Source organism: Amblyomma americanum, chromosome 10 (genome assembly GCF_052857255.1).
Source record: "Amblyomma americanum isolate KBUSLIRL-KWMA chromosome 10, ASM5285725v1, whole genome shotgun sequence".
Classification (NCBI taxonomy): Eukaryota; Metazoa; Arthropoda; class Arachnida; order Ixodida; family Ixodidae; genus Amblyomma; species Amblyomma americanum.
The window spans coordinates 38979321-39005995 of record NC_135506.1 but is presented as its reverse complement, the minus strand read 5'-3'; the positions used below and the strand labels follow the sequence as shown (position 1 = coordinate 39005995).

The 26675-nt window shown below is 49.2% G+C and overlaps 1 long non-coding RNA gene and 1 pseudogene across 1 annotated transcript in view; one reads left to right on the top strand and one right to left on the bottom strand.

Annotated features, from left to right (window-relative positions):
• The first annotated feature begins 4467 nt into the window (after positions 1–4467).
• LOC144106170 (uncharacterized) overlaps positions 4468–26675 on the top strand; it is a 45360-nt gene continuing 23152 nt past the window's right edge. The window contains exons 1-2 of the long non-coding RNA XR_013308924.1: positions 4468–4630; positions 25439–25568. This is a non-coding gene — a long non-coding RNA (uncharacterized LOC144106170). The remainder of the gene's footprint in view (positions 4631–25438; positions 25569–26675) is intronic.
• LOC144107228 (uncharacterized) lies at positions 7811–10525 on the bottom strand (annotated as a pseudogene).

The window sequence follows — 26675 nt, the reverse complement described above, 5'->3', positions numbered from 1 at the left end:
AAGACACAACGTTTTTTATTGTCCTGGCACACCTGCTAGAACATCCATTTCCAGAGCTCGCTTCGAGTTTTATGATAATGATGATGTCCTCAGTCTTAAAGGCACATATCCATGGCGGGGGATTGGGCAGGGTGCACTCTGCACCGGCGGTTGTTCTTCCTCTTCGTGCTGCTGTGCTTGGGAAAAGCAACAGCAATATGCTCTCTGTCATTTAAATCTTAGTTTTGGACGCGAAACGGGTCACATGTGAAATATTTCTGCATTCAACTTTTCCCTGCTCATTAACAAAATTCATCTATAACAGAACCTTTTCAACTGCGCTATACCCTTTTCACATTTTCAGTCGGCCTTGTCAAAGAAACTAATGTCGTCCTCAATTTAATCTCTCTCACTCCGCACTGTTTCTTATTTTTCTTTGATAATAAAACGTTCCTCAGCAACTGTCAGTCGTCTCTTCTGTCTCGGCTATTTCCCAGCAGTAAGTACGTGGAATTTATCCATTGAGGACAGCAGCAGCAACCTTGCATGCAGAAAGAAGAAAAAGCAGAAGAGCCCGAGCTGATGACAATGATGCTGAATGCAGCGAGCTCTACCGGCGACCGCCGTGAAGAAGAAGAAGCGCCGAAGACGCCCTGGCCCTCGGTGTGGACGCGCGGCGTCCTTATATATGCGAAGCCATCACTGGTGTGGGCAGAACGCAGGACAGTCCTTCCTTGATGAAGGTCAAAACAGGTTATATGGCGCCCCGAGATATTCTGCCGCATCGTCAGGGTCATGTTTGCATGAGGACGCCTATTCTTTGAGACATCCCGATTATTTGCGTGCGTCACATCCTTTTCCTAAACGTTAACATACTGCCTAAAAGAACCGTGTCTCTTGTTGGAAGTATGACGCCCGGGCTGGTTTTTTTTGTGCGACGACTGCTTCTCGGGGCGCCTCTGCTAAAACGGCACCCCTCGCAGCGTTGTAGAACGCCGTCGCATGCGTAGTTAAGGTCACGAAACCTCCTTCGCTCCCGCCGAACATCCCGCCCATCGCATCTTGGTCATAGGAATGAAGCAACGTCTTAGGCGGGGTAATCTCGCAACCGTACTTCTTGCAATGGCGTGATGTGAAGCCGGTGTATTCAACGCCTCGGAAAAAACGCGATGCGCTCGGACGCGGCAGTAGTAACACACACGATTTCTAAACGGTGGCTGAAGTCCGCGACCTCTGTGTCATTTGTATCCCCCAAGCCTAGGAAGACTTCGCTCCGTACCCAAGGCATGGAACCACCAGTGCTTAGCGGAGCCCTATGAGCCTTGACATCATGGTCATGAGGGAGCCCGGAGGTGCAGATTGGGCCCCTAGAGGAGTCATTCATGAAAGGCACTATGTATGCTTGGATGCGCTCAATGAAGGCGGCGGCCGGGTTTGGCTCCAGCATGATGCACGGTCGGGGCCCGGAATGCCGTGGCTCCCACAAGCGGTGGCCCCTTCGCCATCGCTGTTGTGAGAGGCGTCTTTCAATAAGCAGTGGTCGCGCCTTCTAACCGCGCCTGTTTGACAGTTGCCACGGCACAACCCGCCCGCCGTGATGTTTAGCTGCCGTTGGCTACGCCACCTGCAGCTCAGGAGCCGTCTCTGAGGCCTTGCAGCAGATCGTCGCAGCTAGTCGAGACCACAGCTTCCGGCCTGTCGGCATAAACCGCTGGAAGTCGGGAAGGGATTCCAGACGCCTTAGGAGATGGAGGACAGCGTTGTGTTAAATGGAAAGCGTAAAGACCCCACGTCCAGAAAAACCGGCGTTATCGTTGGCGTCGGTGGTCGTAAGCGACAAATGGACAAAAAATCGCCCAGAGGAGCAACCGATGGAGCTGCCGCGTTGACTCAGCGGTTAGGGCACTCGGCTACTAAGCCGGAGAACCCGGATGCGATCCCGACCCCGGCGGCTGCGTTTCGATGGAGGCGAAATGCAATAAGCGCCGGTGTGCTTTGCGTCGTCAGTGCACGTTAAAGATTCTCGTGTGGTCAATATTATTCCGGAGCACTCCACTACGGCACCTTAATGTAACTGGAAGCTTCCACTGAGTCTACGGCACATCTTTATCGCTGTCTTCTTCCAATCTAACCTTCCTCCATTCCCTTAGGACGCGGTTCCGGTCTATACCGTAATGTGTGAGACAATTGCTGCGCCACTTCCTGTAATTGAAACCCAATTTTCATTTCTCTAACCCGTGAGGCAGGTGGTCTATGTCATGCGGCCTTTTGACGTCAACATAGCCTGCCCAATAAAATTGTGAGCAAACATTACTGCCATGGCAGGTAGGATTTAAATTAATTGTAAGTCACAGGAGACTGCAAAGAAAAGACGTGTAGAATTGTGATATTCGGAATCAGAAGAGTGGAGCGTCATGATGAGTTGCACGGCAGCGAATCATCGTATGAAGATATAAAAATCGTGGCAACTCCTACGTACTGGAGGCCACCTTAATCGCGCTGTGAAGGCGTGAAGAAATGCAGTAAACAGGTGGATTAAATCAATGCAAATAAGAGCGCGGTATAGCTTCTAACAGTAATCTGCAGGTCATAAAATTTTGTCTCTGCTCAGCGAGCAATGGCTTGCTTTCCAATGCCAACACTCTGTAATGCGCGCGCATCACAAAAAGGCAGTTGGCTGACATGGCGACCGCGGCGGCTGCGTTCTAATGAAGGCAAAACGCTAAGGCGCCTGTGTGCTGTGCGATATCAGTGCACGTTAAAGATCCTCAGGTTGTCGAAATTATTGCGGAGCCCTCCACTACTATGGAACTAGAAATTTAGCACAGTTGTTAATTTAGTACACCAGATGAATGAAGTTTTCAATGACACCAGGAAGTTCGGACTTGTTGGATTAACTTAGTTTCAAAGTGAAATAAATGCAAATAAAAAAAGAAGTGACATTAGAAGCCGTCAAATGCAAGCCCATTAAATTACCTATAATGCCGACCACGTGTTCTAGCTGGGTTTTGTTCGCGCTTATAATATTACAACGCCTAGGGAATACCGGCGGACCAGAGGTCACGAACATAGAAACTGTCCTTATCTAGATAGTTTCTAGTACTGTAGTGCAATATACTCCCATTGAGTAGCTGGTCAATAAGAGACAGACCTAGATTAAACAGTATAAAAGAGTTCTGGGGAGGAAAACACGCTGTCTTTGACATGCGCGCAGGAGCTTCCCCAGGTTTGCATTAAAAATAAGAGATGGGGACTAACTTCAATAAACACAGAAAAATTTAAATTTTAGTTACTGCAGCGTTAAGGCTGTCGGTATCAAATACATTGAAGAAAATTTTAGACGTTTGTTTCGGCACTGATTGCCACTGAATGCCGAGAAATGCTTCATAAATGCGAGAGGATGTAGTTTATTCACTGGCACTGTTCACTGAATTCTCTGACTGGCGGAGAGGTTCGCGTCCTCATCAGCACTTAAAATTTGAAACATGAGAACAAGAATTATACGAGTACCTTCCGTTGGATTATCAGAAGGCATCATACTTATATAAAGAGTTATACTAAATGGACTCAGTAACTCCCCTTAGTCTACTAACTAATCGCCAGGAACTCGCTTGAATTCACCCACCAATACACAGTAATCCACGTTAATCAACAATGTACTTTTTTCCAATTCCCCTCTCATCTAAAAATTATTCTACTCCTTTCTAATCTACCAATAAGTCGGCCTACCCAATTTTTAGAGGTTTTCGGACCTTTTGGGTGCGAAGTAAATTCGAAATGATATCGCATTTAATTTAAGAAAGTCGTTAAGAACGTCCCTACGTTTTTTTTTCTCACCTTGCCTAATAAGTGAAGCTGTGTAAAACCCGGTGATGGTCAGAAGCCGCGTACAGTATTCCTTGACGCCCTTACGGCCAGTGCTAACAGAGTTCCGTTGCAAAACGGTTGGTCTGCGATCCGACAAAAGTTGAGATCTATGTCCTCTAAAATACCTAAGGAAAAAAGAGAATTATGTTATTTTGTTACGGTCCTGCGCTCATTAATACCTATCACGTTAGGACGACAGCTGTTGTAATAATACAGCAAACAGCCACCAGAATATTGATTAAAGTAAAGCGAACGCGCCTTACTTCCCATTAGGAAAAGTGAGAGGAGTCATGGCAAAAAACGTTTCTTCTCGGAAGAGATTCAATGAGCTGGTCGCTGTCTCTGTAAGATAGTTTCTATCCTAGTATGAGCAGCTCGCGACCACTACACCGGAATTATGCGCGTGATTATGACTACGCCTTGAGACAAACCACAGAGCTAGGTACATATGTTCTTCTTCTTCCTTGAATCTGAATCTTGAAATCTCAATCAAATTTTCATCAACATTGTTCATTCGCTGCCATCGAAGCCAGGGGCGGCGCCGCGCGTGAAACGCGCTGCGTGCAACGAGCTCCACGAGAACCGCCGAGCCGGCCGAGCCTCCAGAACGGTCGTAGCCCTCGCTTCGTTCAGACGCGTTTTTCGCTTTCGCAGTCGATCTGCGCCAGGCCCTATCTGACGATCTCATAGCGCGGACCTGTCCCTCATCCTGCCGGCCCAGCCTCCCAGCCCCCGGACCCGTCCACGTCCCACCAGGGTCGACGCCTGTGCCTGTGCTGACACCGTGAGTAGTTGCGTGAGCAACAAACCTGCTGGTTTCTTTGCTGGCCACTTCTGCGGCATTCGCGCCCGATCAAATCGGCTGCGACAGGCCGATTCGGAAGGCACAGAATTTCACCCTCGCTCGAGTAAACACTACTGTGCCTCGCCATTCTTGTAGCATCTCAATTATCTCAGAGGCATGGCAGCTCAGTGAATATGCGTATAACGATTACTTAACAGTATTAGCGCCGGTTTTTCTTCCATCTCATGACTTTAAATGCTTCTACCTTACGATTGCAGAGCTGCGTAGTCCGTAGCGCGAGGCACTGTCTCAGGGCTGGCGAACCGAGTCAACATGCTTGCTTGCGTGACTAGGCTAGATTCTCTCGACTCCCAGCGCCATTTTTGGGCCTTTCTGGCGATGCTGCGCCTCCAAATCGGCAGCCGTAATGGCATACCCGCATTATTTTTGTGCTGTTGGAAATGAGACCATGCATTATTGCTGCGGCGCTTGAGTGATGTTCGGAATCCTTCCGCCTAAAATGAAATGAGACTGAACAGTGGCTTCTGCCTCCCTATATCGTGACCATGGCATCCAGGCGCCCCAGTCGGCGGCACTCTTGGTCAAATGCCTCTTTGGCACAGTGATAGCTTCGGTTTAAATATGTCACATTCTACGACGCGGGAATTGCTTGAATACGCTTAGTTAAAGCGGCGCCGCGTAGAACATGCTCGGTAGCTCTACCGCAGCATAATAGCACCTCGCGTTGCTTCTCAATTATTTCGCGGCACTGCCCTCGGGTCCAGCGGCGCACGCCCTGGGAACGTTTCTCGTAGACATAGAAAGCTCGCCTGCTGGTTGCCCGACATTCAACGCTCGTTGGTGTAGCTGTGCTTTCTCGTGCCATGAGGAGGTCCCGCTGCTTTTACCGCATGCGCTCGTAATTCGCAGATCACATGTATTTATCGAAGTTGCAGAAAATTTCGCTGTTGTTGTAAGGCATTGGAAAATTCGTCGGAACTGTCGTTGTACACGACGAAGCACTACGTTGGCGTCCCCTATTTGGCAAGTGGATCTCTAAATCCTTTTCTGCTTCTTCTGCCAATCTTTTTTATTGTGGTAGCAATACTGTGCGCGTTTTGATTTCGGGCATGCATAAGTACGTATGGCCCTGAAGACTGCTTTGTGGCAGGCGGCCCATCTGCCCATTAGATTATGACTGACACCTGGCAGGCTTTCGGGGCAAATTCCTTCAGAATAAAGGATTTTAGGGGCAAAAGCCTTTAGTTAAAATTGCTTCAGGTTAAAGGCGTTTACGGTGAAGGCTTTCAATGGAACGTCTTCCATGTAAAGTTATTTAGGTTAAAGGGCCTGAAGGTAAAAGCATTAAAGAAACATTCCTTTAGATTATATGCATAGAGGTCAAAGACCTTTATGTTTAAAGCAAAGGGTGCATTTGCATTCGCAGCATGTAAGAACCTTAGATAAGAGGGTGGGCAAAAATGTTTAAAATTTTCAATTTTCACTTGTCTCGTTTATAAAAGACGTTCTTTCTTGCATCTGGTGTAGTGTCGCACTACTTCATACACAGTATAATTAAAATAGCGCACTGAGCCGGAGCAACCAGATTCGAACCCAACTGCGGGGACCACGTTTTGATTCATGCGAAACGCAGAACGCTGCAGTGTGCTGTTCGGTGTATGTCCACGTTCAAGACATTCAAGCGTTTGAAATTATTCCGGAGACCTCCACTACGGAACCTTTCTTCCTTTCTACTTTCACTCCCTCCTTTAGCCCTTTCCTTACGGCGGAGTTCGGGTGTTCACCTAGATATGCGATACTGTTTCTGCGCCATTTTCTTCGCTCAAAAACCAATTTTAAATTTTGCACCTCCGATTTTTCCTCCACTGTTGGCTACTGCATACGTTTAGGTACACCTTTGTCTCTTAGCGTATACATCACCTTTTTGTTTGTGCCTAGTTTCCTCTTCACCGCTTTCAGGGTGCCTCCGTTCGTTACAGCGTGCTCGTTTCTTTCGTAAATAATCTTCCTTATGTAGGCTACCTTTCATTTATTAACTTTGATAGCTTTGCCAGCTCTGCCTTGTCTATGGAGTTAGACGCCCTCATGCTTTCACGTTTTATATTTCGCCTGCTGTGATAGGTTGCCGGTATCATGCCATACCAACCTACTGCCTACTTCTGCTGGGCTTTTCTGATGGAAGCTCCGTGATGTCGAATATCCATGGAGGCGAAATTCTAGAGGCCCGTGTACGGTGCGATGTCAGTGCACATTAATGAACCCCGGGTGCTCAAAATTTCTAAAGCCATTCACAACGGTGTCCTTATAGCCCGAGGTTTGGGACTTTACCCCCCCTATGAACAAGAAACCCATCTTTCCTTGCTTAAACAGTTAAGTCGCGGGGCTGATTTGAAGCCGAACATCTGTTCGGCAGCGTTATCCTGGATTAAAACATTTAAAATTGGTTTTTGAGGGCAGGAAATGGCAGAGTATGCCTCACATCTTTGGTGGACACTTGAACCGCGGCTTAAGGCAAGGGATACAGAGGCAGGAAGAGGAAGAGATGCCCTAGTTTAGGGCTCTTGAATAATTTCGACCACCTAGGTATCTTTAGCGTGCGCTGACATTGCACAGAACACGGGCACCTTTTGCGTTTCGCCTGCCTCGAAATGCAGCCGCCGCGTTCCGGATTAAACCCATGTACACCCGATCCACGGTGAAAGACATAGCTTAGGTGAGCGAACGCCGCCGCCAGCCCTCGGACTATACTATTGTGCTTCCTTCTCGCTCGTCAGATGGCGCTTCCAACTTGTGCCCGTAGCGGCGCCGTTCGTGGCTTTAGCACTGCGTCTCCGTATGCAGCTCCAAAAAAACTTGCGGTCATCAGCAGATTTTTTAGACGTTTGTTATACTGTGAATCATCGTCTGTGTGTGAAAGCGGCTGAACGCATGCCGTAGTTCTGTAACGCGAGAACTGCATGCGATTTCTGTGAGGATGAAAGTGGGTGTTTTCCGTAGCCCTCAAAAAATTTAAAACCCAGGTAGAACCTTATGTGTTTATTTCACACATGAAGCAAAAATTAGTCACTGCAAAACTGGATTACGCACGGAACACCTAACTTCCACTGTTGTGTATGCAATCAAAATAACAAACAGTACACTCAGCTCGGCTGCTTGTGGTCACCCAAGTTTGGACAATTTACGCAAGTCCTGGCTTTTTTCAACGTGCTTGCGTTTCAACTGACGGCAGTACTGACGCATACGAAGGCTTATATAATAATGGAGTAGCTTGGCGAGAATGTCCTCCCTGTGGATAGTACAAGGGAAAGTGAAAGTGAAGTTCTCTAGTACAGCATCAATTGTTTTATCGTAGGCATCTCCCAGATTCGCGTATTTAGAGAAAAAATTTTAAGCTTCCATAAAAAGCTGATAGAGGTGCACGTTAGGGTGCGTGAGTCTGCCCCTTGTTTTGTAATTAACGAGCTCAGCTTCGGGCACCTTTGACAAGCCTTTCTGACCCTCCAGTGCTTTCTTGCACGTAGTGCAGGAGGTCTGATTGAAAATTTTGCTGGATACAAACCCTGTAACATAATAAACTATACACTCAACAACACTTGCATTGTTATCATCACACACAAACACTTAATCGCACTCCCAGCTCCCTTCATCGATTAGGCCGTCGAGCCGCTCTTTCAGCTGGTCCAGCTTGTTAAGTTCCTTCGATGCTGAGTTGTTATATGCGTTCTTAAAGTCAGCCAATGTCACAACGCCGTACTGTTCTTTCTCGGAAGCTGAACAGTTACCAAACCGCGGTGGCTTCAGGAGGGAGTAAAACGACAGCATACGGTATAGTTGCAAGAACGTTGGGAAAATTGGATGTTCGTTTTGGCCACCCGCTTGTCGAATAACACCAAAAAAACATTCCAACGGGTCTTGATCCATTTTTCCGGTCAGCACATACGTGAAATCGCACTTTTTCAACAGGTAGATTGACAGCTCACGATCAAATTTGAGCGTCACCCTTAACCCTTCCGCAGTTGACCGGCTTAGGAAGAGATCTTGAGGAATTTCTCCTTTTGCAATTTCTTCCTCCCATTCGTCAAGCCAATCAGAGGCACTCTCAATAACTTTAAGATCATTGCAGCCTAGAGTCAGACCTTCTCCTGGAAAGCGCCGGTTCAGGGCATCAAATAAGTTGTTCATAAAGATTGTGAACTCAACGGTCGGTTTGACATTAAACAGCCGAGGTGCTCCTCTACGTTCGTAAAACAAAGTTCCTTTTGCTACGCAATTGCTGAAAATTTGGGTTGCCAATTTCACTCTCATTTTAAGCATGTTGGAAGGATTAACATGGTTGTACGGCAATTTTGGGCATACTCTCAGCTCAGTTGCGTTTTTGGTGGCTGCTACAAACAGGGCGTCGTAGCAAGACCATTTAGTGAACTTTCCGCCTTTCTTCAACACTTTTTTCTCATACAGACGATTGCGTATGCACTTGAAGAGATGAGGTGCGTCTGCGAAGACATGCACCTTTCGCGATGTATCCAGTGGATGATCAAAGGCATTTACAACATGCCCCAGAGCACCGCTGATTCCAAGCTGTCTCCACATTGCTCTATTAGTAGAGGCGCCATCACAAACAACACCACCAACTAAAAGGCCCGCTTCTTCTAAGTGTACAATGCTCTGAAGCAGTAGCTGTGCTAGGAGCGTCCCTTTCGTAGGTCCCTTGGAGGCAAACACAGCCACTGGCTGCAAGTATTTTTCTCCGAACGGTGCGAAGGCGAAAACGAGCCCGTGATCAGCCGGCTCACTGGTTTGGCTGTTCTTCTCACCGAAGTCAACAAGCCCGGCATATGTCATTGTTCGTGAGTTCACCGTGATCTCCTTTCTGACTTGAATCTCGTCAAGAATGAGGATCCCTCTTCGTTGAAATGCTGCTTTCGGGGAAACTTTCATTTTAAGGGCCTTAAAAAACGCTTCGTCAAAACCACACTTCAGCCCCACTAAGCTGATGTACTTCCTGATAGTGGAAACGCATGGCAGAGGTAATATGGCATTGCTGCGCAGAAAAGAGTATGTCGCAGTGCTTCGGATGTTTAGCAAAAGGCACAGCAGCAGCGAGTCGTCAGTGTACCATATGTTCTGCCTCGTCGTGCATTTAGCTGCAGCAATGCACTCCTTTACAAGAAGCAACTGTGCTGCAGGTAAATCAACACTTTCTAGCTTCTCTGCGAGCCCTTCCTCTTTCACTTTTGCGAATTCTTGCTCACAGTTTTTCAGCTGATTCATAAGCAATTTGTTTCGTGCTAAAAGTCGTGCTCGAGACCGCAGTTCAGTGGCTTTTGCATGGCGCAATGCGTTGATTCTTTCAAGTTGGGCAGACGGTACACCTTTCCTCACAGCAGAAAGCCTGATCCGTTGAAGCGGTACTTTCTGTTTTGCCCTTGCCATTTGGCGATCAGCATGCAATTGCAATGTTTTTTGGAGGCCACTGCATAACCGACATATGCCACCTGCAGGCGATAATAACTGGCATTTGTTATGCCTCCACTTTTTTTCGTTGTCCACATAAGCACATTCTGGCAGCACAGACGGAAAGCTTTTTAAACTTGGTTCGCCGCAGCAAACGTTCGCATTGTCAAACGTTCTTACCATGCTCTCAAGATCAGATGTTGTTGAGACAGACGGGCTGATTCCTATTGCTGTGCAGTCGACTGTCCTGTCGAAAATGTAGGCTTGGACCGCCATATCTGAGTTTACGTGCAAAGACTTCTTATTAAATATACAGCAGCTTCCGTCACCGTACATTATGCGAGCATCAATGACCAGAACGTCTTTGGTCCCCTCTTCATCGATCCGATGTACTGCCCACGATGACCTTGGTAAGCACATGTTCGCTGCGAAGTCGAATAAGTCGTCGAATGAAGAGTGGTTTAGAGCTTCAGGCCATCGCTGTTTTCCTCTTCGTGGCTTGTGGCTGCGGTCTTGGACACTTCCGCACCATGTGATGAGCCCTCAGATATGCTGGTGTAATTCGGGGGACGCACAGAAGTTGCCGCAGGTTTCTCTATCCGCTTCACTCTTTTTCGGAGACTCGTGATCTTCTTGGAAAGGTAACTCGGTGCTCCTTCGAAAATTGAAGGCACAGCGTCCTTTGTTAGGCCGGCTCTTCTATTCCCTGACATCAGAACGTGACCATCTATTTCGGAGGGCCACGTTTTTAGTATAAAATAATGAGCAAAATGTTTCTCACACACACGGTCCGTCCGCTGCAGCACGCGATCTTTGCGCGGGATTGCTCTTCTCCATGCCTCCAACCTGGCGTCGTCATTCGGTGGCTTGAAAAGTGATAACTTTTCCCCACAAGACTTGTAGCCTGTCTTACAAAACGGCACGAAGCACTTCCCCATGTCACCAGTGCATCAGCAATAAACACGACCCACACAAAAGCGATATCCGGACGGGAAAAGGCGCGTAACAGCCGCTACGCGGGTAATATGATGGGCACAAGTGTGCATGGAAACTCCCTATAGCGGGCCACAGTTTGGTGCGCCCTCTCTTGAACTGCCGGCTAACTACTACATTATCCTCCCTGCACGGAGCGGCGCCTCTCCCTTGCCGTTCGCTCAGCTAGCCTACTCTTACACCGTGACCCGATCAGTAGCCGAGCACACAAACCACGGCGCCACTGCGATGGGTCCTGAATCCTCTAATTTCTCTCTAACCGGTAACTCATTTATGGGCTTCCACTTCACTAGTTTCTTCCATTCCCTCTTCAAGCTGGGTCTCAATCTATGCCTTACCATCCAACGGTCGCTACAACGTACGTTTCCGAGGACTTCGACATCCTGCACGATGTCAGAGTGAGTGCATAGTATGAAGTCTATTTGAATTTTAGCATTACCATTGAGCTCTCCCACGTCAATTTGTTGTTTACTCGTTTCCGGAAGAAGGTATTCGGTTTTCATAATCCGAAATTGTTTCTCTCGACTGATAACTCCTCCCTGCTATTCCCATAGAGCCTAAGCCATAGTCGGCTACTGCCTGGTCTCCAGACTGCTCGTCCCCTGCCTTAGTGTACAATTCTCCCATTAGTGCAGTGTTCTGTGTTTTTACTTTGCTCATTGCTTATTCCATGTCCTCATAGGTTTCTACGATCTATTTATCACAGCTAGATGTAGGCCCGTTAACCTGCGTCACAGTGTGTTTGTACCTCTTTTTAAGCCGCACTGTCCTATAATAAAATACCAGAGAAATCCTCTGTTGTCACGTGCAACGAAATAGCGCAGCATCTGTCGCATATCGGTGGACAAATAAACCGCGCTGTAAGAGAAAATATAAATGAGGGACTAAGATTTGAAAGGGAGAAAGAGGTGTCGTAGTTGAGTGCTCCGGAATTATTTCCACCACCTGGGCATTTTACTCGCCGTGGTGGCTCAGTGCTTAGGTTACCAGCTGCTGGCACATGTTACCTCGTACTGATCGTGGCCATGGCGTGGTATAAGTACAGAGCCGACACCGATACCTCTTGCTCGGCTACTTGGCGCTCGGCTGCTGATCCGGGGTTCCCGGGTTCGAAACCGAACGCGGCGGCTGCGTTTTTATGGAGGCAGCATCCTAAGGCGCCCGTGTGCTGTGCGATGTCAGTGCACGTTAAAGATCCCCAGGTGGCCGAAATTATTCCGGAGCCCTCCACTACGGCACCTCCTTCTTCCTTCTTTCGCTCCCTCCTTTATCCCTTCCCTTACGGCGGGGTTCAAGTGTCCGCCGATATGAGACAGATAAGGCGCCATTTCTTTTTCCAAAACCAATTATTATTATTATTACAATTATTATTATCATCTTTAACGTGCACTGACATCGTAGAGCATACGGGCGCCTTAGCGTTTCGCCTCCATCGAAACGCGGCCGCCGCGGTCGGGTTCGAGCCCGGGTACTCCAGATCAGTAGCCGCGCGCCCTAACCACTGAGTCCCCCCACCGCGGCGTGTGAATCCCATACCTAGTTGTCGTCGGTCCGCTAATCGCATTCGAGGCCTTACAATAACGTCGCTACAACGTACCTTTCCGACAACTTCCACATCCTTCACGATGCCAGAGTGAGCGCATATAGTTTGAAGCCTATTTCATTCTTTGCGTTATCATTGTATTATCAAAGTGCGTCCACACCCTTCAACACTGCATACACTTCTTCTGTCCTCCTAATTCCACTGAGCCCTATGACATATCCCATTTAATACCCGATAGTTACTCGAACAGACCTGCTAGGCTATCGTCTCTGCATAAGGTTCTAGGGGTAAACGGTGTCAGAATGTTTCCAATGGCGGCCTGTCCGGAGCCAGAGATTCAGAGAGACAGAGTGTATTGAGAATTTAGCTGACTATTCTGTGCTAAGGTTAGATTATTCCACTCCAGAAATGCATGGGCGCCGGCCCATGTTATGTTGCCATAAACAGAGTACAGTTTTTGAGGAAACCTACTTCTAAGCACAAGTGTGCTTTGTGCTGTGGCGCAGGACAGCGAGTAACGGCATGTGGTATCTGAAGTAAGAAGCATAGTCTATGCTGGTTACACCGGCGTGTCGTGCAGAGATGAAATCAATGCAAGATGCATTTCTTGCAGCGGCTTGAAGTGGGTTGTTATCTATGTGACCCCGAGTGATTCGCGCATGAACACTGTCAACTAGTCATTTCCTATCGTCGATGTAAAAGTCGCCTATGCCGTGCCATTCAATAGCCGCTAGTTCCTTCAACAGCACTGCTCACTAGCCTCACCGACTAATTTCACTGGATATGGTCCTAGCGGTATGCGCTACTAGATTATTTCCTGTGGCGCCCTGTCAGGAGCCAGAGATTCTAGCACCCTCCGATGCGTCACAGGTCTGACCGCAGCCTTTGTCAGTTGCTGCGCTGCGACGCGCGGCTGAGGGCCGACGTTTAATTTTGTTTGGCCAAGTACTACACCAGCGTGGCCAAATCTTTTTGTGGTGAGAGTGCGTTGTCGGTTCTAGTCATGATCAGGCCGCACCGTAATAGAATTCCATCGACACGTGCAGTTTTTCTTCTTCTAAAAGCCCGGTCGAGAATTGCGCGGCCGCGGAATTCGAATCCCGGACCTCTTGCACGCCAGCCGGATGCCCTGCTTGCACGTCACCGCTGCACCTTTCCAGCGCTTTACGTTAACAATCTCATACGAGCGCGAGCGTTCATGCATGTTATTTGAATATCGTAGGACACAAATCATACCCTCGCTATACTACAAAAGGAGCTCAACTACCAAATCTCGCAAGAGATGTATCACCGAGTGTACTTATATATAGCAATGTTCTCTTTGCCGAAGTCAACGTTTTAGCTGGCATATATTGATAATTTGGGTTTGAGCAAAGTGGTAAGGAATGTATCACCTTTCCATCACCTCTTTCATTTCATTTTCCCATTTGGCCTGCTATGCTTTATTTCCGCTCCCCAACTCAGGTGCTTCAGTATCGATGACAGATGTCGGGGCTAGCAAACATCTTTTCCTTCCTTTTTACTATTATTTTAATTAAAAAAACCACTACCACCAATGCATCACCTTGGACGGTACCGAGAACGTTTACATTGGAGAAAAGACCTATGCTAGTAGGCTATTTATGTTGTCATTTCTACACGTTACTCGTAATATTTGCATAACACCCATTTGCAGAGGTGGCAGAAGCGTTCTTTTATTCAATATTTTTTATTAGTGTAACAGTATTGTAGACGTGCCCGTCAGCACATTCGAGAAGTGCCGCTATGTAAGAGCGCTCAAATTGCAGGATAGTTTCATGCTTTCATAAAAGAAAACCCTTCGTTCTCTTCCAACAGAGAAGAAACTACTCATCAGGCTTCTCGATTTCTTTAAGATAAAGTCCTTTTCCAGTACAATAAAAAGCGATATTTAGGTATACTTTGACGCTGTTTTTACAAGGTCAGCATTGGACGCAGGGCTTGCTTGAATAATATCCGCTCAGTTCACTATGCAACAAAAATTGTCAGACTACAGTGATTCGGGAACGTGCCTTAAGTAGGGTCAGCTTACTATGTTTCAAACACGACGGTTTGCTGGTTGACGAAGAATTCGTTCCTGTTTACAGCTGCACTGCACACCGATATTCAGGTTGGCGATGTGGCCAGATGAAAATTAATTTATCGCGAGATATGGCATGGATTTTAGCAGCTGTCAGTCACAGACAGTTATATTATGTCAGCGCTCATGCTTGTAACATTTTCAATGCATAGACCTAATGCGCACCTTTTCCTTAAGGCTCAGTGCATAAACTTTGCACTGCTGGTGCTCTGGAGCTGTAAATATAATTGAAAATAGCTGTTTATTAATTTTGTTTTCTAAATGTTCCTTACTAGAACGATATCGGCAAAACACGGACTGAAGCTGCCTGCCACGGGTATTGAAGCGCTAAGTTTGTTATGTCTGTAGCGATTATGGTTCGTACAAGGTGACTCTGCGGAGAGTGGTCAAGCACGTCAGCAGCCAAAGTAGCAAGGCCGTCTTCCGTTCGAATTTGTGGGCGGAAACCAATTTGGGAATCTGGTGAACAATCATGGGATTCCAGCCACCACGACAAGCGTGCGGCTAGAATGTTTTTATAAAATTTGCAGATGGTAGGCGTAAGGGAAATTGAACGAAGCGCCGAGAGAGATACTGGAGGCTGACCTGACGTGGGTATTGGAACCACAATAGAATGCTTCCAGTCTACCGGCATGACGCCAGAATGCCACACTTCGTTAAAAGTATCAAGTAGGGTTTGCAAAGCCCTCCCTCCAAGTTACGGAATAATGAGTTAGGTATGCTGTCGTGCCCGGGAGTAGTAGTAGTTTTTAAACGTTCAATGGATGCCAGCAGCTCTGTCATGATGAGGTCAGAAGTAATCCCATCGGAGGGCTCTGTAACCGATAAGTCAGGTGGAGACGTAGCGGTGCAGTCATGGTTTGGAAAAAATTGACAGGCCGCTTGTTGTGCAAATCTGGCCTCATCCAAATTTAGCGCAAGGCGAATGCTCTTTGTGTAATCTGAAACCTGAGAAGGGCGCTCCATGGCGTGAAACACTCTCCAAAGATGTCGATTGCCCTGCGTAGAGGACAGGCGGGCACAACATGCAGCCCAGCGTTGCCTGCCTAGCCGCTTTGCAGAGCGCCGCGCCAGTGCGGTAGCGCGGTGAAGAGTAATAAGAGCCGATGGGTCATCGGGGTGACGAGTAGCGTAAAGATCCGCCTGGCGACGAAGAGCCCACAGATTCAAGAGATGTATGTCTGGGTTTGGGTCGTCTTCATTTACAGTAGTGGTAATAGTGTGAGTAGCGAGAACAGCAGAGAGAGTAGACAGTGCTGAAGAAGGGTTGAATGTAGATAAATGATTGTCTGCGCGTACAGAGTCACATGACGTTATTCGTACAGTGCGGCGTATTTTCCGTAGACGCGTAAGCGTGAGGGAGATAAAAATAGGGCTGTGATCGCTACCCCAAATATCAGAATCAACAGCTAAACGAGGGTTACCGGGGCCTAACCACCAAGTCAAATCTGTTGAATACCGGCCACCTCGTGGGCGGGTAGAGGTATTCGCGTGGTTTAAAAGTTGAAAGGAATGATCCGAAAAGCTCCCTTGGATGTGTGCACCCCTTGAGGAATCCGATGGGTAGCCCCAAACAGAGTGTGCGCCGTTGAAGTCAGCACCAACTAGAATAGGGATACCCGAGTTGGTAGAATGTGGAAAACGAACCTATCCTAGATTGAGAGATGCGGAGCCAGGACGACTATAAAAAGAAACTAGGACAAGGGGTGTGCGTGCGGGTTTTACGAGAAGGGCGACAACCTCTTGACGTGTGTTGCACCACCGCGAAAGGTCGAGCGGTGTGTGCGGAACTGAACTGTGAATATAAATTGCAGATTTACCTGAGCTGAGAGAGGAGGCGGTGCAACGGCGATCAGGGATAGAGGGTGAATGGCATGCGCAGAAACCTGAAAGGCGTGGTAGTGCATTATGCTCTTACAGTAGGAAGGCCCATGCACTCAGCTTTCCGTCTCGAAGGCAGATGTTCACTTTATAGGCCTTATTAGCAAATCCTCGACAGTTCCACTGCACCACCACCGATGATGATGCACTAAGCATGACGAAGCCGAAGAGCTTCCACGGTGAGGGATGTCACCTGCTTCATCAGCGCTAATATCTTATCCACTGTCGGGGTAGTCACGGCTAGCAGGTGGTCGGCACCTGATTGTGGCCCAATGCTTACTCGTGGTGATACCTCTGATGATTGCTCCCGAGTTATTAGAATTCTTCGGGAGGATTGAGAACGACGCGGTTCCAGGCGCTGGGTGAGTTCGTCTAGACACGTAGTTAACTCTAGCAATTGAACTTCTTCGGTCCACACTGTACATATAGTAGGTCATAAAAAGAATCAGAAAAACTTGGTGATGTGCCACCACCATACAAACAGCACTTCTTGTGCTCACAACACCCAGCGGGGTCCTGGCTCTCTGGGCACGCGAGCAACGAAAGCTCGATTTACAGACCTTGGCACTATGGGCAAACCTCCAGCAATTGCGGCGCTGTACACTGTTGTGTCCTAGATGTGAACTGATTAACACGAAAAATCTATGGCCGTTAATGACTTCAGATGGGCAAGTCAGCCTCGCAAACGTAGCAATAACTGTCTGGATTGGTATTCTCGTCCCGTCACTTATTCGACTGCATCGGGGAATGGCGATCACGCCAGCCTAAGTTAATTTCTCTATCGTCTCAGACGCGCTCAGTCATGGATATTCTCCACGGACTAATCATTTTGAACCCCCAGATGAGGAGGTACGGACATGCTCACCAGGTGATTGGCGAAGGAAGCGCACATGAGTAGGTCTGCCATGCATACCTGGTCTGCTGATCTCCAAACGATCCCGCCACGGCCGAACTGCCGGACATCAGTGATCCTTATTTAGTGAGGGGTGGTTGACTTGAGATGGCTTCAGAGCTGGGTGCTGCTTACTCCGCCACAACAGAAGCAGTCAAGTGGCAACGCATCTGGGGAGAGACAGGCCGACCAGAAGGAGTTCCCCTGGCCTGAAAAGCTCGTGGACAAGAGCCCACGTTCCCGCATTCAATCACCCTAGAAAACAGGAAAATAACACAGGAAACCAAGCAGAAATTTAAGAGCTAGCGCACACACCACCTGGTACTTAGCCGCAATCCAATAGAGAGCCGCAGCCCGAACCGCAGTCTGTGTCTGAGTCGGATGATGATGGTGATGATTATATACCTACGGCAAATACCTACGGGGGGATGGGGGAAATTAGTCAGGATGCATTGCGCATACAAACGCACTCATGGAGAAGTGGAGTAATTGGATAATTTTAAGTCCTGTACTGGAACTTGGAAAAAATATTAAGAGAAAACAGAGATGAAAAAACAATAGATTTTCATTCTAGAAGAGGAATCTGCCTTATGTAATTATACAATTGTGAATATAATCGCACAATGGTTTCAGGACATATTCCTTGGCACTTGTCCCGAAGGAGAGAGAATCAGAATAGATAAAGGAAACCCTAGTAGATTTGGTCCGAATAGGTATAGTTCAAATTTCGGGGTTGGCTGGGTCAAAATTTTCGGAAATGAACCTATCCAAATTTGGATGCCGCCATCATGCTGGACACTGTCAAACAAGATAGGACATCTGTTTCGGTCCAAACCGGCCAAAGCGAAATGTAAGAAAGAGAGAGAATTTTTCGGAAATGACCAGGGCCAGATTTGCAGATCGCCATCGTCTGTTGAAGACCCGGCATATGAAACCTGAAAAGACACAACGTTTTTTATTGTCCTGGCACCCCTGCTAGAACATCCATTTCCAGAGCTCGCTTCGAGTTTTATGATGATGATGATGATGTCCTCAGTCTTAAAGGCACATATCCATGCCGGGGGATTTTGCAGCGTGCACTCTGCACCGGCGGTTGTTCTTCCTCTTCGTGCTGCTGTGCTTGGGAAAAGCAACAGCAATATGCTCTCTGTCATTTAAATCTTAGTTTTGGACGCGAAACGGGTCACATGTGAAATATTTCCGCATTCAACTTTTCCCTGCTCATTAACAAAATTCATCTATAACAGAACCTTTTCAACTGCGCTATACCCTTTTCTCATTTTCAGTCGGCCTTGTCAAAGAAACTAATGTCGTCCTCAGTTTAATCTCTCTCACTCCGCACTGTTTCTTATTTTTCTTTGATAATAAAACGTTCCTCAGCAACTGTCAGTCGTCTCTTCTGTCTCGGCTATTTCCCAGCAGTAAGTACGTGGAATTTACCCATTGAGGACAGCAGCAGCAACCTTGCATGCAGAAAGAAGAAAAAGCAGAACAGCCCGAGCTGATGACAATGATGCTGAATGCAGCGAGCGCTACCGGCGACCGCCGTGAAGAAGAAGCGCCGAAGACGCCCTGGCCCTCGGTGTGGACGCGCTGCGTCCTTATATATGCGAAGCCATCACTGGTGTGGGCAGAACGCAGGACAGTCCTTCCTTGATGAAGGTCAAAACAGGTTATATGGCGCCCCGAGATATTCTGCCGCGTCGTCAGGGTCATGTTTGCATGAGGACGCCTATTCTTTGAGACATCACGATTATTTGCGTGCGCCACATCCTTTTCCTAAACGTTAACATACTGCCTAAAAGAACCGTGTCTCTTGTTGGAAGTATGACGCCCGGGCTGGTTTTTTTTGTGCGACGACTGCTTCTCGGGGCGCCTCTGCTAAAACGGCACCCCTCGCAGCGTTGTAGAACGCCGTCGCATGCGTAGTTAAGGTCACGAAACCTCCTTCGCTCCCGCCGAACATCCCGCCCATCGCATCTTGGTCATAGGAATGAAGCAACGTCTTAGGCGGGGTAATCTCGCAACCGTACTTCTTGCAATGGCGTGATGTGTGGGGTTGACATGGGGAGATAAGTACGTTCTCCCCACACAATCGCGGCTGACACGGTTCAAAGCCGCCCGGACCCCACCCCGTGATCGCGTACGCTACCGAGCGCTCGCCGACCACGGCGGGCCTTGCTCTGGGGGAACAAAGGAACGACACATTGGCTGACACAAACAGGCATTTATTGCTACAGAAACAATAACGCCAGCTAGCAACAAGGTACGCTAATGAATCGAGGACGTCCGACTCACCAGCAAGGTTCCGAGCGAATGTTCGCCCGCGCTAGGGCAAGGGATATAAACTCCGCAGGCCGGACGGGACGAGTACGGGAGCCTGTCTCCCCGTCGCTTCTTCGCCCCGCCGGCGAAGAGCGGAGCCGCGAGCGACGCGTCCGATCGCGGCGATCATCCCAGCCCAAGAGACCCCATCTCCCGCGGGCAGGCTTCAGCAGTCTTCCGCGCAGCGACGCTGGCGCCCTCTCTTGCCAGTTAATGTAACTGAAAAGGGATTCCGCTCAGCCTCGAGGCGAGACCGCCGCTGCACGGTGCCTCGCGGGAAAGCAAACTCAGGGGGCTGCAGGGCAGGTCCCCACATCCCCCCAACCTTAAATAGACCCACGCGCCTGAAAGTACATGCTATGGAGGAGTCTCCTGGTCTTCATGTCTTTGAGGCACGTCTTGCAGCGGAGGTCACGCCGACAGCGTCCACGCAGACTTCCGCGGTATTCCGAAGGCGGCGTGAAGGTCTCCGCTGGGACGACTCGTATGGCCCGCGGACTACCGTGTCCGCAGGCCCGCGAATCGAAGGCCGGTGGGAAAACTGCAGTCCAGGATCCTGCAGTAGTCGCCAGGGCAGCAGCAGCCGGAGGTGACTGCTGACTGGTCTCGCCACAGCTGCCCCGGATGGATGCGGCGAACAGGATACAGGCCGCTCCGTCGCAGCAGGTGGCAGCGAGACGATGTGCACCGGTCAGCAAGCCTGGGTGGCTCCACCGGATCTGCAAAATTGTCGAAACGCTCTCGGCGTGCCTTTAACGTAGGTCACGGGAGGGGAAACGGCATCCGCAAGGGCCTCGTGGCACAATGCCTAACTTGCTAGCAAAACGTGTCGGCGGCTGTGCAAACGCAAAGTTCGAGTGAACAAAGCCCTTTCTTGAGTTGAACGAGACTGCTCAGTTCGTGCGAGGTTACAAAAAAAACGGACGGGCAGCAAAGTGCGCCCCCTCTCAACGTCACGGTCCGGTGGTCATGTCTCTTTTAATGTGGTGCAGGCAGCTCCGAAAAGCCTCAGGCCTAACGACCACTCCGACAACGACCGTGACCACAACAAAGGCCCGAAACGGGTTTTGTGCGCGCAGCCGCGAGGAGACATCAGCTTTGTGGGGTGGTCCTACCCCGCTCACTGCACAAAGCAGCTTCTGAGCGGTCGGCGCCCACCGTATCGGACGGTGTCGGAGCGCCCGGTGCCGAGCTGCAATACCAGCGAGCTCGTAGCGGCACCCGTGGCCCCAGGCCACCCGGCTCCCGGAGCCGCGACTCCCAGAGTCGAAAAAGAGATAGTAGAGAAAATATATACAGAAACTCGGACCACCCACGCGGCTTCCGTACTCACTCGCTTCGGGCTCGGCGACTCCGCGGGCGCTAGGCCTCGAACTCCCTCGATGCGGACCAAGTCATTGTCACGAAGAAACTCCAGGGAAAAAAAATGTGCTGAGCATGTCGAAAAGTTCAAACATGCTGCAGCGCAATACACCTCGCACTCAAGAAAGCATGCCGCAGGTCCTAGCGATCAAAGTTCACTCTAGGCCTAGCACTTGTCAAGTCCGGACAAAGAGCGTTCCTCGAACCGAACCGACAGTCGTCCAATGTTCCAAGAGCAGGCCCCACGTTGGGCGCCAGATGTGGGGTTGACATGGGGAGATAAGTACTTTCTCCCCACTCAATCGCGGCTGACACGGTTCAAAGCCGCCCGGACCCGACCCCGTGATCGCGTACGCTACCGAGCGCACGCCGACCACGGCGGGCCTTGCTCTGGGGGAACAAAGGAACGACACATTGGCTGACACAAACAGGCATTTATTGCTACAGAAACAATAACGCCAGCTAGCAACAAGGTACGCTAATGAATCAAGGACGTCCGACTCACCAGCAAGGTTCCGAGCGAATGTTCGCCCGCGCTAGGGCAAGGGATATAATCTCCGCAGGCCGGACGGGACGAGTACGGGAGCCTGTCTCCCCGTCGCTTCTTCGCCCCGTCGGCGAAGAGCGGAGCCCCGAGCGACGCGTCCGCCAAGGGTGATTATCCCGGCCCAAGAGACCCCATCTCCCGCGGGCAGGCTTCAGCAGTCTTCCGCGCAGCGACGCTGGCGCCCTCTCTTGCCAGTTAATGTAACTGAAAAGGGATTCCGCTCAGCCTCGAGGCGAGACCGCCGCTGCACGGTGCCTCGCGGGAAAGCAAACTCAGGGGGCTGCAGGGCAGGTCCCCACAGATGTGAAGCCGGTGTATTCAACGCCTCGGAAAAAACGCGATGCGCTCGGACGCGGCAGTAGTAACACACACGATTTCTAAACGGTGGCTGAAGTCCGCGACCTCTGTGTCATTTGTATCCCCCAAGCCTAGGAAGACTTCGCTCCGTACCCAAGGCATGGAACCACCAGTGCTTAGCGGAGCCCTATGAGCCTTGACATCATGGTCATGAGGGAGCCCGGAGGTGCAGATTGGGCCCCTAGAGGAGTCATTCATGAAAGGCACTATGTATGCTTGGATGCGCTCAATGAAGGCGGCGGCCGGGTTTGGCTCCAGCATGATGCACGGTCGGGGCCCGGAATGCCGTGGCTCCCACAAGCGGTGGCCCCTTCGCCATCGCTGTTGTGAGAGGCGTCTTTCAATAAGCAGTGGTCGCGCCTTCTAACCGCGCCTGTTTGACAGTTGCCACGGCACAACCCGCCCGCCGTGAGGTTTAGCTGCCGTTGGCTACGTCACCTGCAGCTCAGGAGCCGTCTCTGAGGCCTTGCAGCAGATCGTCGCAGCTAGTCGAGACCACAGCTTCCGGCCTGTCGGCATAAACCGCTGGAAGTCGGGAAGGGATTCCAGACGCCTTAGGAGATGGAGGACAGCGTTGTGTTAAATGGAAAGCGTAAAGACCGCACGTCCAGAAAAACCGGCGTTATCGTTGGCGTCGATGGTCGTAAGCGACAAATGGACAAAAAATCGCCCAGAGGAGCAACCGATGGAGCCGCCGCGTTGACTCAGCGGTTAGGGCACTCGGCTACTAAGCCGGAGAACCCGGATGCGATCCCGACCCTGGAGGCTGCGTTTCGATGGAGGCGAAATGCAATAAGCGCCGGTGTGCTTTGCGTCGTCAGTGCACGTTAAAGATTCTCGTGTGGTCGAAATTATTCCGGAGCACTCCACTACGGCACCTTAATGTAACTGGAAGCTTCCACTGAGTCTACGGCACATCTTTATCGCTGTCTTCTTTCAATCTAACCTTCCTCCATTCCCTTAGGACGCGGTTCCGGTCTATACCGTAATGTGTGAGACAATTGCTGCGCCACTTCCTGTAATTGAAACCCAATTTTCATTTCTCTAACCCGTGAGGCAGGTGGTCTGTCATGCGGCCTTTTGACGTCAACATAGCCTGCCGAATAAAATTGTGAGCAAACATTATTGCCATGGCAGGTAGGATTTAAATTAATTGTAAGTCACAGGAGACTGCAAAGAAAAGACGTGTAGAATTGTGATATTCGGAATCAGAAGAGTCTAGCGTCATGATGAGTTGCACGGCAGCGAATCATCGTATGAAGATATAAAAATCGTGGCAACTCCTACGAACTGGAGGCCACCTTAATCGCGCTGTGAAGGCGTGAAGAAATGCAGTAAACAGGTGAATTAAATCAATGCAAATAAGAGCGCGGTATAGCTTCTAACAGTAATCTGCAGGTCATAAAAGTTTGTCTCTGCTCAGCGAGCAATGGCTTGCTTTCCAATGCCAACACTCTGTAATGCGCGCGCATCACAAAAAGGCAGTTGGCTGACATGGTGACCGCGGCGGCTGCGTTCTAATGGAGGCAAAACGCTAAGGCGCCTGTGTGCTGTGCGATATCAGTGCACGTTAAAGATCCTCAGGTGGTCGAAATTATTGCGGAGCCCTCCACTACTATGGAACTAGAAATTTAGCACAGTTGTTAATTTAGTACACCAGATGAATGAAGTTTTCAATGACACCAGGAAGTTCGGACTTGTTGAATTAACTTAGTTTCAAAGTGAAATAAATGCAAATAAAAAAAGAAGTGACATTAGAAGCCGTCAAATGCAAGCCCATTAAATTACCTATAATGCCGACCACGTGTTCTAGCTGGGTTTTGTTCGCGCTTATAATATTACAACGCCTAGGGAATACCGGCGGACCAGAGGTCACGAACATAGAAACTGTCCTTTATCTAGATAGTTTCTAGTACTGTAGTGCAATATACTCCCATTGAGTAGCTGGTGAATAAGAGACAGACCTAGATTAAACAGTATAAAAGAGTTCTGGGGAGGAAAACACGCTGTCTTTGACATGCGCGCAGGAGCTTCCCCAGGTTTGCATTAAAAATAAGAGATGGGGACTAACTTCAATACACACAGAAAAATTTAAATTTTAGTTACTGCAGCGTTAAGGCTGTCGGTATCAAAAACAATGAAGAAAATTTTAGACGTTTGTTTCGGCACTGATTGCCACTGAATGCCGAGAAATGCTTCATAAATGCGAGAGGATGTAGGTTATTCACTGGCACTGTTCACTGAATTCTCTGACTGGCGGAGAGGTTCGCGTCCTCATCAGCACTTAAAATTTGAAACATGAGAACAAGAATTATACGAGTACCTTCCGTTGGATTATCAGAAGGCACCATACTTATATAAAGAGTTATACTAAATGGACTCAGTAACTCCCCTTAGTCTACTAACTAATCGCCAGGAACTCGCTTGAATTCACCCACCAATACACAGTAATCCACGTTAATCAACAATGTACTTTTTTCCAATTCCCCTCTCATCTAACAATTATTCTACTCCTTTCTAATCTACCAATAAGTCGGCCTACCCAATTTTTAGAGGTTTTCGGACCTTTTGGGTGCGAAGTAAATTCGAAATGATATCGCATTTAATTTAAGAAAGTCGTTAAGAACGTCCCTACGTTTTTTTTTTCTCACCTTGCCTAATAAGTGAAGCTGTGTAAAACCCGGTGATGGTCAGAAGCCGCGTACAGTATTCCTTGACGCCCTTACGGCCAGTGCTAACAGAGTTCCGTTGCAAAACGGTTGGTCTGCGATCCGACAAAAGTTGAGATCTATGTCCTCTAAAATAACTAAGGAAAAAAGAGAATTATGTTATTTTGTTACCGTCCTGCGCTCATTAATACCTATCACGTTAGGACGACAGCTGTTGTAATAATACAGCAAACAGCCACCAGAATATTGATTAAAGTAAAGCGAACGCGCCTTACTTCCCATTAGGAAAAGTGAGAGGAGTCATGGCAAAAAACGTTTCTTCTCGGAAGAGATTCAATGAGCTGGTCGCTGTCTCTGTAAGATAGTTTCTATCCTAGTATGAGCAGCTCGCGACCACTACACCGGAATTATGCGCGTGATTATGACTACGCCTTGAGACAAACCACAGAGCTAGGTACATATGTTCTTCTTCTTCCTTGAATCTGAATCCTGAAATCTCAATCAAATTTTCATCAACATTGTTCATTCGCTGCCATCGAAGCCAGGGGCGGCGCCGCGCGTGAAACGCGCTGCGTGCAACGAGCTCCACGAGAACCGCCGAGCCGGCCGAGCCTCCAGAACGGTCGTAGCCCTCGCTTCGTTCAGACGCGTTTTTCGCTTTCGCAGTCGATCTGCGCCAGGCCCTATCTGACGATCTCATAGCGCGGACCTGTCCCTCATCCTGCCGGCCGAGCCTCCCAGCCCCCGGACCCGTCCACGTCCCACCAGGGTCGACGCCTGTGCCTGTGCTGACACCGTGAGTAGTTGCGTGAGCAACAAACCTGCTGGTTTCTTTGCTGGCCACTTCTGCGGCATTCGCGCCCGATCAAATCGGCTGCGACAGGCCGATTCGGAAGGCACAGAATTTCACCCTCGCTCGAGTAAACACTACTGTGCCTCGCCATTCTCGAAGCATCTCAATTATCTCAGAGGCATGGCAGCTCAGTGAATATGCATATAACGATTACTTAACAGTATTAGCGCCGGTTTGTCTTCCATCTCATGACTTTAAATGCTTCTACCTTACGATTGCAGAGCTGCGTAGTCCGTAGCGCGAGGCACTGTCTCAGGGCTGGCGAACCGAGTCAACATGCTTGCTTGCGTGACTAGGCTAGATTCTCTCGACGCCCAGCGCCATTTTTGGGCCTTTCTGGTGATGCTGCGCCTCCAAATCGGCAGCCGTAATGGCATACCCGCATTATTTTTGTGCTGTTGGAAATGAGACCATGCATTATTGCTGCGGCGCTTGAGTGATGTTCGGAATCCTTCCGCCTAAAATGAAATGAGACTGAACAGTGGCTTCTGCCTCCATATATCGTGACCATGGCATCCAGGCGCCCCAGTCGGCGGCACTCTTGGTCAAATGCCTCTTTGGCACAGTGATAGCTTCGGTTTAAATATGTCACATTCTAAGACGCGGGAATTGCTTGAAAACGCTTAGTTAAAGCGGCGCCGCGTAGAACATGCTCGGTAGCTCTACCGCAGCATAATAGCACCTCGCGTTGCTTCTCAATTATTTCGCGGCACTGCCCTCGGGTCCAGCGGCGGACGCCCTGGGAACGTTTCTCGTAGACATAGAAAGCTCGCCTGCTGGTTGCCCGACATTCAACGCTCGTTGGTGTAGCTGTGCTTTCTCGTGCCATGAGGAGGTCCCGCTGCTTTTACCGCATGCGCTCGTAGTTCGCAGATCACATGTATTTATGGAAGTTGCAGAAAATTTCGCTGTTGTTGTAAGGCATTGGAAAATTCGTCGGAACTGTCGTTGTGCACGACGAAGCACTACGTTGGCGTCCCCTATTTGGCAAGTGGATCTCTAAATCCTTTTCTCCCTCTTCTGCCAATCTTTTTTATTGTGGTAGCAATA